Source organism: Pteropus medius, unplaced genomic scaffold (assembly GCF_902729225.1).
Source record: "Pteropus medius unplaced genomic scaffold, Ma_sr-lr_union100, whole genome shotgun sequence".
NCBI classification, from domain to species: domain Eukaryota; kingdom Metazoa; phylum Chordata; class Mammalia; order Chiroptera; family Pteropodidae; genus Pteropus; species Pteropus medius.
This window is the reverse complement of record NW_024349519.1, coordinates 10,496,669-10,509,382: the sequence shown is the minus strand read 5'-3', so window position 1 is coordinate 10,509,382 and position 12,714 is coordinate 10,496,669. Positions and strand designations below refer to the sequence as shown.

The 12,714-nt window shown below is 34.5% G+C and overlaps 1 non-coding gene across 1 annotated transcript; it reads right to left on the bottom strand.

Moving 5' to 3' along the window:
* Nucleotides 1-3,488: 3,488 nt before the first annotated feature.
* Nucleotides 3,489-3,607, bottom strand: LOC120618633 (5S ribosomal RNA). The gene has a single exon (XR_005657277.1). It is a non-coding gene; the product is annotated as a 5S ribosomal RNA (ribosomal RNA).
* Between the last annotated feature and the right edge of the window lie 9,107 nt (nucleotides 3,608-12,714).

Below are 12,714 nucleotides of genomic sequence, written 5' to 3'. Positions count from 1 at the left end.
TAATTATATATACAACAATAACTGCCCTTAAGAAGCTTAGAGTGCTGTGCCTTTTCTGTAGACTCATGGTAACTTTTACTCTGCCTGTTGCAACAAGTAAACTAACTGCTTTTCTGACCAGTAACCACCATGGTAAGGGAGAACTAGCATCTTGTAGAAAAAATAAACAAAAAGAGGCAAAAATAAAATAATTGATACTCTGTTTACATTGACATGATATGAAAATGCCAGCCATATTTATATTAGTCACAAAGACTCAAGGAGCCAAAATTATATCTGATGGTCTTTAGGGTTATATTTGTAAAGAGAATATTTCTGACAAAGTTGCATTTCCCATATTTCAACTAATTAGCAAGGATGTTCAAGATAAAAACCTACCTTACTAACTTTTCCGATGGATCTTACTCTCATAAAATATTCCACCATCGACTGCAAATTGGTACAGCCTCTATGGAATCCAGTATGGTTGTTCCTCAAAAAACTAAGAATTGATCTACCATATGATCTAGCAATCCTTCTACTGGGTATTTACCCCAAAGACTTGAAAACATGTATCTGAAAAGATATTTGCACACTGATGTTCATAGTAGCATTATTCATGGTGGCCACAACATGGAAGCAACTGAAATGTCCTACAAAGACGATTAGATAAAGAAGCTGTGGTACATATATACAATGGAATATTACTCAGCCATAAAAAGAGATGAAATTCTGCCATTTGCAACAACATGAATGAACCTTGAGACAATCATTCTAAGTGAAATAAGCCAGACAGAAAAGTTGAAAACCACATGATATAACTTATATATGGGATATAAACCTAAAAGCAACAAACGAACAGGACAAACAAACAAAAGACTCATGGACATAGACAATAGACTAGTAGTTACCAGAGAGTCGGGGAGAGGGGAGTTAGATGGAGTAAAAGGGGTCAAATATGTGGTGACAGAAAGAAATGTAACTATGGGTGGTGAAAACACAATGCAACATATATATGTATATATATATATGTATGTGTATGTGTATGTATGTGTGTGTGTATATATATACATACATCTACATATATATATATATAGAGAGAGAGAGAGAGAGAGAGAGAGAGAGAGAGAGAACACTCGAAACTTACTGGATTTCGTTAACCAATGTCACAGTAATAAAAAATAATAATAATAATTCCACCACCAAAAGGACACACCCTGGTACACACATTCATGACAAACAAGCAGTGGATATTTGCATTGCTAATTTGGTGTTGGGTTTACCAGAAAGCATAAAAGATTTCTAAAATCTCTAATGGTCAGCTCCATCCATTAGTATCCAGTAGGTGCTTCCAATTTGGAAAATGATGGGAATCATGTCACTGAAGATATTTCTAAAATGACTTCAAATAAAAGGTCAATAAGCTTGGGAATGACATAGAAAAATCTAGCTGATCTAATCTCTTAGAAAACTATGAAAGCTGAATAAGCTCGAATTCGAATTGGATAAACTAATGAAAACAGTAGTTCTGGAATTTTTCCGGGGGAATAGAAACAGCGCTTAGCCTAGCAAAAGATGATGATGGATTTAAGCTACAGACCCAAAAATTTTCTTAAAAATAGAACTTTTAAATGCTGACAAGGGAGAATTTTTATGAGGGAAGAGGAGAGTGGGTGAGTACTTAAGAGAATATGACATTCGTTTTTTAAATATTAAATAAAATTTTCTGTCCTCACAGACTATTATCTTCACTTCATGTAAACTTTATTCTCTTCTCTTTATTTTATTGTCTTTAACTTCTTTGCCAAATGCTAGCCAATAGTTGTTTAATTTTTTTCCTTCACAGGACACTAACAATAAAACTTTTATTTTAAAATATTTTAGTCAGTATATGTGCAATCATATATTTATTTATATGCCAGATGAAGAGGATGGTGGGAACCGAATCAGAAATAAATGAGAAACTAATGGTGACCTAAAATAAAAATCATTTTTTAAAAATCTACCACATTATGGGAGGTGAACACACGATGTAAATATATATATGCCTTACTGTTAAAATGTACAGCTGAAACTTAGTGGATTTCATTAACCAATGTCGCCATTAAAAAAAAAAAACAATAAAAAATTTAAAAATATTTAAAACTAAAAAAATAAATAATAAAATAAAAATAAAATCTACCACATAATGCTAGTAATATTAAACACTTATTGAGGGCTTACTATGTGCCAGGCATCTTCTAATATTTATCACGTACTCTCACACTTAAGACTTACAACAAATCTGAGTGTGTAAGTTGGGTCCTCTGAGGAGCAGATGGAGTAAGGAATGTAAAAGTCGACTGAGAGACAATTCCTGTAGAAGATAAAAAGTGGAAAAGGCAGGATTGGGCAGTAAGTCTTCAGACCACACTGCAGATTTGACGCTTATTAAAGGAAAGGAAGAAGCAGCAGATTGAACAAGGACAGCCTCAGACCACTCTGCAGTCTGAGAAAGCCTTGGTCATCAGGAACTCTAGAGCAACTTCTGTCCACTAGAGGAGTCTCGTCTTGGGCTGAAATGGCTATGCTCATACCCCACTGAGCTCAGTGACTGGCTAGGGGCTATCTCAGAAGTTCATGATCTTGTCTTAAAATCTGAGGTGGATTCTAAAAGTGCTAACGGCTGAAGCACTCGTTAGAGAGGAACAGCAAGTCAGGTTTCTTGAGGGGAGATCTGAGTGGCTGGCACACCTCATGGCTGCCACAATGAGGTAGGTTTTATTATGATCCCCATTTTTCAGAAAGAAAAAAAAAGCATAGAGATTATTTAAGTTTTCCAAGGTTATACAACTAGTAAAGAGCTAATAAATGTCTCCTCTTTTCCTTGTGGTTGATAGTAGAAATTATTTTATAATTTATTAGAGCTTTTAGAAATGTACAACCTTTATCAATAAGTCATTTTTAAAATGCTTTTAAAAAAATGTTAAGTGTTTCATATTGTCTTTAAACCTGCAAAGGATACAAAAAAGATTATTATGTAAAAATTTTCATTTTAAAAGCAAAATGATATGGAAAACTATATTTCAAGTTCCAGAAATGGTTATTTTTCTTTTCTCTCCAGTCAAAAGGCACTGTTGTTTCAACAATTAAAACTCTGGGCTGCAGTCAAAAGTGCTAAGTTTCAATGTGGATGAAGAGTTTACAACATAGTTTTAAACATCTGAAAACTGGAATTGCAGGAAAGTGCTCAGAGACCCATAATTACAGTAGCTCCTGAGTGTGGCCATAACAATTTTATTGTCAACACACTGGTCTTTTTTACTTCCTTCATTGAAGAGGGATGAAGGGACAGAGGAAAGAGTCAAGCCGCAGGCAGCCTATCAGTTACAGGTACCATTCGTCTAATGACATTTTCTTTTTTCTTTTTTCTTTTCTTCATTTATTTTTTAGGCAAGACAACCCTTGGTTGACCTCACAGATTGCAAGGACCTCATCAGTTTACAATCCCTTATTTTTTAAATTTTTTATGCCTACAGCACCTGGTCTTCCTAGGTGGTCTCCCATCCAAGTACTAACCAGACCCGACCCTGCTTAGCTTCCGAGATCAGATGGGATCGGGCTTGTTCAGGGTAGCATGGCCGAAGACTAATGACGTTTTCTAAATCGATTTATTCCTAGAGACCCTTCTCTTTCTCTTTCAATTTTCATGTTTTCCTGATTCTGAGGAAAACACAGCTTTGGGCAAGCCAGAAAGTTAAGATGGCACAGGCCTTCAGAATTTCTAGATTCATTCATTTTAGTCAATTCTTTCACCACAATTTAGTTATGGGGAAGAGGAAGGCGAGAGGAAACCTATGGAAGTAAAATTTAAAACTAAAGTTGGAATCACCTTTGCCATGAAAAACAATCCTTCTGGCTCTTGAGTTTTGTTTTTAACATTGACTTAAAAAATACAACATGAGTTTCTTGTGGAAAAATCAGAGAACACTAGGAGGCAAAAAGAAAAAGAAAACTACTACCCAGATCTATCTAAATTTTAGTGTTATGGCCTTCCAGTCTCTCACTCTGGTGTATTTTGGCTTTGTTTTTCTTTTTTTCAAAATGTAGGATCATTCCTTAAATATTATTTTGTAATTGGTTTTTCTTTACTCAATATCATGAACATCTTTTCACATCAATAAATGAATTTCTACAAATCTGTACATATGACTCTAGTACAATTTATTCAAAGAATACCCATCATTGAACATTTAAATGTTCTTTTCCTTTTTAAACATATTAAGAATAGAAATTTAGTGAAAAAAAATTTTTGTTAATTTGAGATAAAATTCACAAAACAAAATTTACCATTTTAACCATGTTAGAGTGCACGATTCAGAGGTTTTTAGTATGTTCACAAGGTTGCGTCACCGTCACCAATATCTAATTCCAGAACACTTGCATCACCCCAAAAGGAAACCCCATACTATTAGCAATCACTCCCAATTCCCCCCAATCCCTATCACCTATCGCCCACTAATCTACTGTCTGTCTTTATGAATTTACCTATCCTGGACATTTTATATAAATAGAATTATACTATATGTACCCTTTTGTGTCTGGCTTCTTTCACTTAGCAAAATGTTTTCAAGATTCATCCATGTCGTGGCATGCATCAGTACTTCATTCGTTTTTATGGCTGGATAATATTTAATTATATGGATAGAGCACATTTTGTTTACCCATTCAACAGTCAATGGATATTTGGGTTGTTTCTACTTTTTGACTATTGTGAATAGTGATACTATGAACATTTTTGTACAAGTTTTTGTAAGATCATATGTTTTTAATTCTCTTGGGTACAGCATTTACCTACTTAGAAGTAGAATTGCTAGGTTATGCGGTAACTCTATAACTTTCTGAGGAACCACCAAACTGCCACAGTGGTAGTGCCAGTTTACATTCCCACCAGCAATGTATAAGGGTTCTAATTTCTCTATCCTCACCAAAATTTGTTAATTTTCTTTTTTTAATTATTGTTATAGCTATCCTAGTAGGTATGAAGTGGTATCTAATTGTGGTTCGATTTACAATTTTCTAATGACTAATGAAGTTAAACATCTTTTCAATGTGCTTGCTGGCCATTTGAATTCCTTTCTAATTTCTTTGTCAATTTTTTAAATTGGACTGTTTCTCCTTTTATTGTTGGTTGTTAAGGGTTCTTTATATATTCTGAATACTATGCCCTTATCTGATATATTATTTGCAAATATTTCTTCCAGTCTATGGGCTGTCTTTTCACTTTCTTGTAGTGTCTTTTAATGCCCAAAAGTTTTTAATTTTGATAAAGTCCAATTTACTTGTTATTTTCTTCCCCTGCTTGTGCTTTTGGTCATATTTAAGAAACTGTTGCCTAATGCAAGGCCATGAAGATTTATATCTATGTTTCCTTCAAAGAGCTTTAGCTCTTACATTTAGGTCTTTGATCAACTTTGAGTTAATTTTTGTATATGGTATGAAGTAAGGGTTCAAATTCATTCTTTTGTGTAGCTAAGTCTTATATGTAATCTTAAGTATCTACTTTGGGAAGAGTCCTAGATAAAGAACATATAATGCTTCAGTCTTAAACATAGACATTGAATTTCTAATTCCAGTCTCAGTTTCATCAATAATGAAGACAAAAGAGGCCAGAGTGCATGCTCTGATGAAACATTATGTTTTCTTTGTCCACAGCAAACTTTAGTCCATAGCAAAGGACTAAAATCAACAAAAAGAAATTATTGGCTTGCTGCCTAACTCACCTGCCATCATTACTTCTGTCTGCCACCTCTACTATCTTAGTTACTTTTGTCTGGTGCTTTTCAGATCATTGCTGTGAGATTTCATGCAACCTTAACTGTCAGATCACTGTGGCCAAGTTTCATCTCTTTCTAAAGATTTTACATGAAGAGATGGCATGAAGGAGTGGGTGAGTACACAGGCTCTTTACAAACATGAGAAACTGCGGAAACCCTTCATAGCTACGAATCCTTGTTCATCAAAGAAAATAAACTTTCCTTTATTCTCTTATTTTCCAAATATGGATTAACTTCTCTTTCCCCGAACTTTTTTTTTTTCGTTTGAGCTACAAAATAGAAGTTCCCATCTGTTCTCTCTGATAAAACTGTAGGGGAAAAAAACTGACTCCTCCCACCTACTGACTAGGAAAACTGCTTATGCAGCGATGGAAAAGAGCAGGAACTAGATATTGAGCCCTGGAGTAGAAGGCAAAATACCAAGGCTATTCTTGGATTGGGGGTTGGAGGTGGAGAGTTGGATTTACAATTGATTTTTTTTTTTTTAGTTTATTTTAAAAAATATTACTCCCTTATCTTTATAATGAGAATATGTATTTTTAAAGCCAGGTTGGCTTCTTAGCTATGCTCATTTGTTCTGGTGTAAAGAGTGTCATATTTAATGTATACATTTCACCCTACATAACGTGAAGATAATATCCACTGTAAAGAAAAACTGTGTGAACTTATTCATTATATATATATATATATATATATATATATATATATATATATATATATATATATATATATAAATCAATACAAGAAGAAACTTACGTCTAACCAAGCTGTAACCAAGTTCTCTTGCAATGTGAAAAAAATAAATTAAATATGGGCTTTAAACATAGTGGAGGTGTAAAAGCTCTCCCTCAGATGAGTAAAAAAAAAATCAAGCTCTTGACCCCTAAGCTGGAACTGTGCACTAAACAGGGTCAAGTTGGCAGGATGTTCTCTAGAGAGTACACTTTGCAGTTTCACTTTATACTTTATAAATCTCAAGCAATGTTGCTTTACTGACCTATGACTGAAAAGAGAACCACATTCCACATGACACTATACTTTGCTCCACTTCCTTTGCAAGCCTCCTTTTCTATTACATACAGAGTCAGTATAGCTTAAATAGCAATGATTTCTTAAACAGGACATAAAAAAACTAACCATAAAGAAAAAAACAAAATAAATTAGTCTGATTAAAAACATCTGTGTTAATTAACTTGATTGGGGAATCTTTCACAGTACATATAAATACACACATATATCAAATCATCATATTGTATATCTTACAATTTTATGTGTCAATTATACCTCGATAATCCTGGAAAATAAAAAGCCAATTCCCACTCCAGTTACATATTTGAAAGCGTTTGAAACTACTGTGAAAACTCAATGGTTCTCAGGTTTCATTTCCTCAAAACCTAGAGTTGACCAAGCCAGACACACTTCCTCATACACCATCCCAAAGTAAAATAAAAAATTAAGAGCAAGCCAGAAACACCTCTTTATACACCACCCAAAAATAAAATAAAATTAAGAAAATTTGTTCAGAAGATACTGTTCAGAATCTAAAGGCAACCTACAGAGTGGTAAAGGATATTTGTAACACACACACACCTCAAAGGACTCACATCCAGAATACACGTAAAACTTACGAATCAATGAGAAAAGACATCTGATAAAAAAGACAAAAGACACTGCAGACATTTCATAAGAGGATATACAAACAGCCAATAAACATATAAAAAATTACTCAGTGATCAGGGGTACGTAGATTAAAACTAAAATAAAAAGTGAAAAATACCAAGTGTCGGCAAGGATATGGAACAACTGGAACTTTACATACTTCCGGTGAAGTAAAAAAAATGGTAAGAACACTTAGGAAAACCGTTTGTTGATAACTTCTAAAATTGAACATATGCATATTCCAAGATATAATAATTTCACTCCTAGTATATACCAAAACAGAAATTCATCCATATGATTCCAGAAGATGTGCTAAAATTAAAATGTTCATTGAGCTACCCTAGTATCTATGAAAAAAGTATGGTATATTCATGTGATGAAATATTATATAGTAAGGAGAATAAATGTTATAAAACTATATGCAACAATATAGATGAATCTCGCAAACAAGGTTTAGGAAAACAAAAAAAGCCAGACAGAAGAGGACATGTTATACGATTCCATATACATAAAGTATGAAAACAAGCAAAAGTAATCTACATTTTTAGAAGTCAGAGGAAGGAACAGAGGGAGCCTTCTGGAAAACTGATGACATTCCATTTCTCAAAAAGGATGTAAGTTGGTGAACACACAATGTAATATATACATATGACGATTATTGAATTGTACACTTGAAATTTATTTGATTTTATTAACCAATGTCACTCCGATAATTTTAATTTAAAAGATGGCTGTAAATTATGTGTGTTGTTATTAAATTTCATTGGGCTGTACATTTATGACAGTGCCTTTCTCTTCATGTATTACACTTTGATAAAAAGTTTGAAAATAAATGTACCCAAGGAAGCTTACATTTTTTTAGGGCTAAACTGTTGTGTTTCTTTTAATCTATAAATATTTTTCAAATTACCTTTTATTTTCTCAGATTTCTACTTAACTTACAGAATTGTTTGGTATTTGCATCAAAATTACTAGTTGTCCTTTTTGAGTCTGTTTCCTCATCTATAAAATGAGGACAAAAGTAGAATTATTAAAAACTTTAGTTTCAGAGTAGAGTAGTTTTTAAAAGCCAACGAGATTTTTAGAGAGCCTGGCTCAAAATGCTCAGTAGATGGTAACCTGACACCTCTCCCTAAACCAGTGGAACTTGTTTAGAAACCCTTTCCATATGCTAACATAGCACCCGCTACTTACCCCCTGCCTTAGCACTTCTTGCTGTGTAGTTTCCAGGACTGTAGGGCACTTGAAAGTACTGTAGTCCACCATAATATTTCCAGTGCCCAGTTCAGCATCTGGTGTGAATAAGAATTCAATATTTATTAAATAGGTGATTGAATAAATAAATTAGTTTCTGACATGTTGCAACATCTGTTATTTTATTGCTAAAATACACAGCCGCATTCATTTTCCCTGAAGCAAGTTTTCTTAGTTTCTACCATCCACCAATAATTTTTTCCAAAATGTTCTGATTTGATTCTATTCTAAGAGAACTTCTTTCTGCTATTTCCTCATATTCTTTATTATCTGTCATGTTAGGACAGCTGCATAGCTTCATTTTTACAACTGTTAAATCTAAATAATGATTTTCTACCCTCCACTCAACCTTCTTTACAAAGCCTTGTAAGCAATTTTACCTGTCCTGACCTATTTCAACACCCTCAATAGTTTGGCAAATGCGGAGACTTATCCTTGATGAATAAACCAGTTTGGTCATTCATATTATTTTCTATAGAGTTTCAATATGATTAAGAAAATATAATTTGGAGCTAAGAATTGTAGGTATCCAATTGAATGGGAGGCAAAGGAAGAAACCAGAAGTCTCCAGGTAAAGCCAGTTTTTTTTTTCTTCTCCATCAATGACAAGGCACGCTTAATAACTTTACTCCCAAGGGAGGATATCCTATTCTGAAAAACACACCACTCTATGTGATAAAGGCAGAGAGGAAACATTACACTGTGGGAGAGGAAATGACCATTTGATAAGCATGTAATATAAGACAGATCTGGCAACTGTCATTCTTCCTTCCCCCTCAAAAATAGGAAAGGTCCATAGACCCACTTTCTTTAGTATTTCACCAAAATGATCTCTTAGACTTGAAAAAAATGACTCCACTACCAACCGTCCATTGCTCTATGGTCTCTAGAGCAGTAATTTTCAAATATTCTTTAAGTAAACTTCTTATCGACATGTAATACATGTACAGAGAAGCAGACAACTCTCTCCAGTAGAAAATGAGTATGTACCCGTTTTCTAAATAAATTATGCACACATAGCACTGTGCTGTTATAAAACATTTAAAAATAGAAGGAAAGTACATATTAAAAGTTCTCACCATAAGAAAAATAATTTTTGTAACTATGTATGGTGATGGATATTAACTAGACTTGTTATTGTGGTGAATGTTTCATAATATATACAATTATCAAATCACTATGTTGTATGCCTGAAAGTAATATAACATTATATGATGATTATACCTCAATTAAGAAAAAAAAAAAAGGTGAAAAAAGAATGAGAAAATATTAACAGACATAGGGGTTCTAATTTTTACTTTATACACCTCAATGTACTAGCCTTGCTTACTGCTTGTGAAACCACAGCTGTCCAGACAGTAGGGACATGCTGCCGTTCAATCAGAGGCTCAGGGAGGGCTTGGAAGCTTCTGGCCTCAATCGTATGACATCAACTTAATCTCCAAAAATATATTGAACAGACATCCAAGCTGTCTTCACCTTTAGGACTATGGCTACAGCATCTGTGATATCCAAGAACTGAGTCCCACAATAGCATATGTTTATTCACAGTGGCAGTCTTCTGGGATAAGCACATTTGGAGAAGGAGAACACAATATGTTTTCTTTCTCTTTTGTGATAATTTAAAATTGACTGCAAACCAGTAAGTTCTTATTAAAGATTGAAATTATCTAGGTCAAAAGAAAATAGAAACAGATTCTCCAACATTTTAAACGTTTCTAAGGCTTACATTTAAGTGAAAATAACTATTTGGTTGACTGTGGATAAAGCAATAGATTAGTTCAGTCTTAGCTCTATAACTAGCTAGATAAAATGAAGGTGTAAACCGATGATCCTTAAACAGTCTGAGTATTATGTGTGACTACCACCACCTAGTGGACACTCATTTAATATAACGTATATGATAAAGGAAGCAATATAGCCAGGACAGAAAAGCTTCTAGTTAAAATAGAAGCAAAGGGCTTAGTTTTTCTTGGCAGTTCTACATGGCAATTTCTTCAATATTTCATTGTTTACTGGAAATATATGAAACGATTTTAGTTCTTCAGAAGAAAATGAAAATTACAATGTGTAACTATGACCGATTTCATGCTTTTAACAATTGGCACACTGACATCCCCAGGATGCTCTATAAACAGCCAAAGATATTCCTACTGCATCCCTCATCACTGCCTTATGGGAAAAGTAAGAATATGTTACAAAGGAACCTGACATCTGTCTAAAGAACAGTTTAAGAAGCAGAGTCTCAAGCTACTAGAGCCAAAAGCACCCCCAAATTGTGCACTCTGGTGGCATTATCTTTGGCACCAGCACAACTGGAAAAGGGGCAGTATTTGTTACACTGTGAATGGCGCTCCCTTGGAGTTGTTCCAGGAGGCTAGATTGGCCAAAGCAGGCAACTGGCCTGGCTTAAAATGCTCAGATTTGGGCCTTGAGACTAAAAGGTGTGTTGTACTATTTCAGCATGTTTTATGAACTGGTTCCACACTACTGTTACAGGACAGCCAAGTTTTACCCTTCAAATAACATCTTGAGAGCTCATCTTGGCCACTCCCTGGATTTCAGCACATTTTTGTGTAGCTTAATTATATCTGGCATTGCTTCATGACCTCTATACAATTTCTCATTCCTGGGATTCATGTGCTGCCAAAACATAATAATCTTGTAGTAAGTACATTTTCTCCTTTAAATACTGCAACTTAATAAAGCTTTAGGGATTTTTTTTTGGGGGGGGCAGGGAGGGGATAGGTCTCTTAATGTGAACTAAGACCTTTCCTGTGTTCACCATAACCATAGATAATAAAAGTTTTCATTCCTACTGTACTAATTAGACTTCAGTGCTAGATTAAAAGAAAAAATGATGACACAAACCCATCTCTGTGCACCGGTCATAGGCCAGGTCCTTGAGGTTGTATTCTCTCATTTTATTCTTACTACAACTCTGCCATTATTTTCACCAGTTTATAGGGGAGGAAATGAGCTCAGAGAAAACTTACCAGAGATCATAAGGCCATTAAATATGAAAACCAAGATTCGAATTCAAGTCTTCTGTCTCTATTCCACTGTTTATTCATCTATGCTCTGGTGATATTAACCAGTAAGTTCATGTGCCGAATTTAACTCCTACTGCCTTTAATTCTGAATGGGAACTACAGAGAAATCAATAAAAGTCAAGTGCAATTAAATGGCGAGAATAAGCACAACGTTAGTGAGCCAAGATTCTCAAAAGAGTTAAGGATTATATTTCTCATGTCAAGGGACTATTCAGAAGTTAGTAGGGACTTGGTCATAGGCCCTCAATGAATACTTAAATAAAATGTTTAAAGTCTCAGAAAAAAAAAGCAAACAACCTCACAATATCACCCCACAGCTTATTCATTTACAAAAGGAAAAAACATACTTTAAAATGGAAAGATCTGGCAGTCACATCTTAACCAAGTGGTCAATTAGCAGGACCAACAGTGGGGCAAGCTGACGCTGTATACCTCTCAGTGGGACACAAGAGATGCACCACACAGCCAAGGCTATGTTCTTGCCAAAGAATGTAACCCAAATCTACTAAGAAAACAGACATAAAAAAAAATCCAGAAATGGGACCTTACACAGCTGGGATACTTCATAAAGCTCAGTGTCATGGGAAAAAAAGGGGTGTGTGTGTGACTATTCTAGATTAAAAGAGGGGAGACATAACCAAGTATATGCATTAATCTAGACTACGTTCTGGTTGAGGGGTAGAAGTTTTAAAAGACATTTGGGGACAATAGGGGAAACTAAGTTGTACAGATTATGTTAGATATTATTGAGTTTTTGTTAATCAGCTTGGGTGTGGCAATGGCATTGTAGTTTTATGTAGAATATCCTTATTCCTAGGAGATGAATGTGTAAATATTCAGGGATGAAGCATCATATCGTCACAACCTTCAACAAAACAAAGTACATATGGTAAAGCGTTCAGTTGGTGATCTAGGAGAAAGCATACTATTGTACCACCCTTTTATTTTTCTGT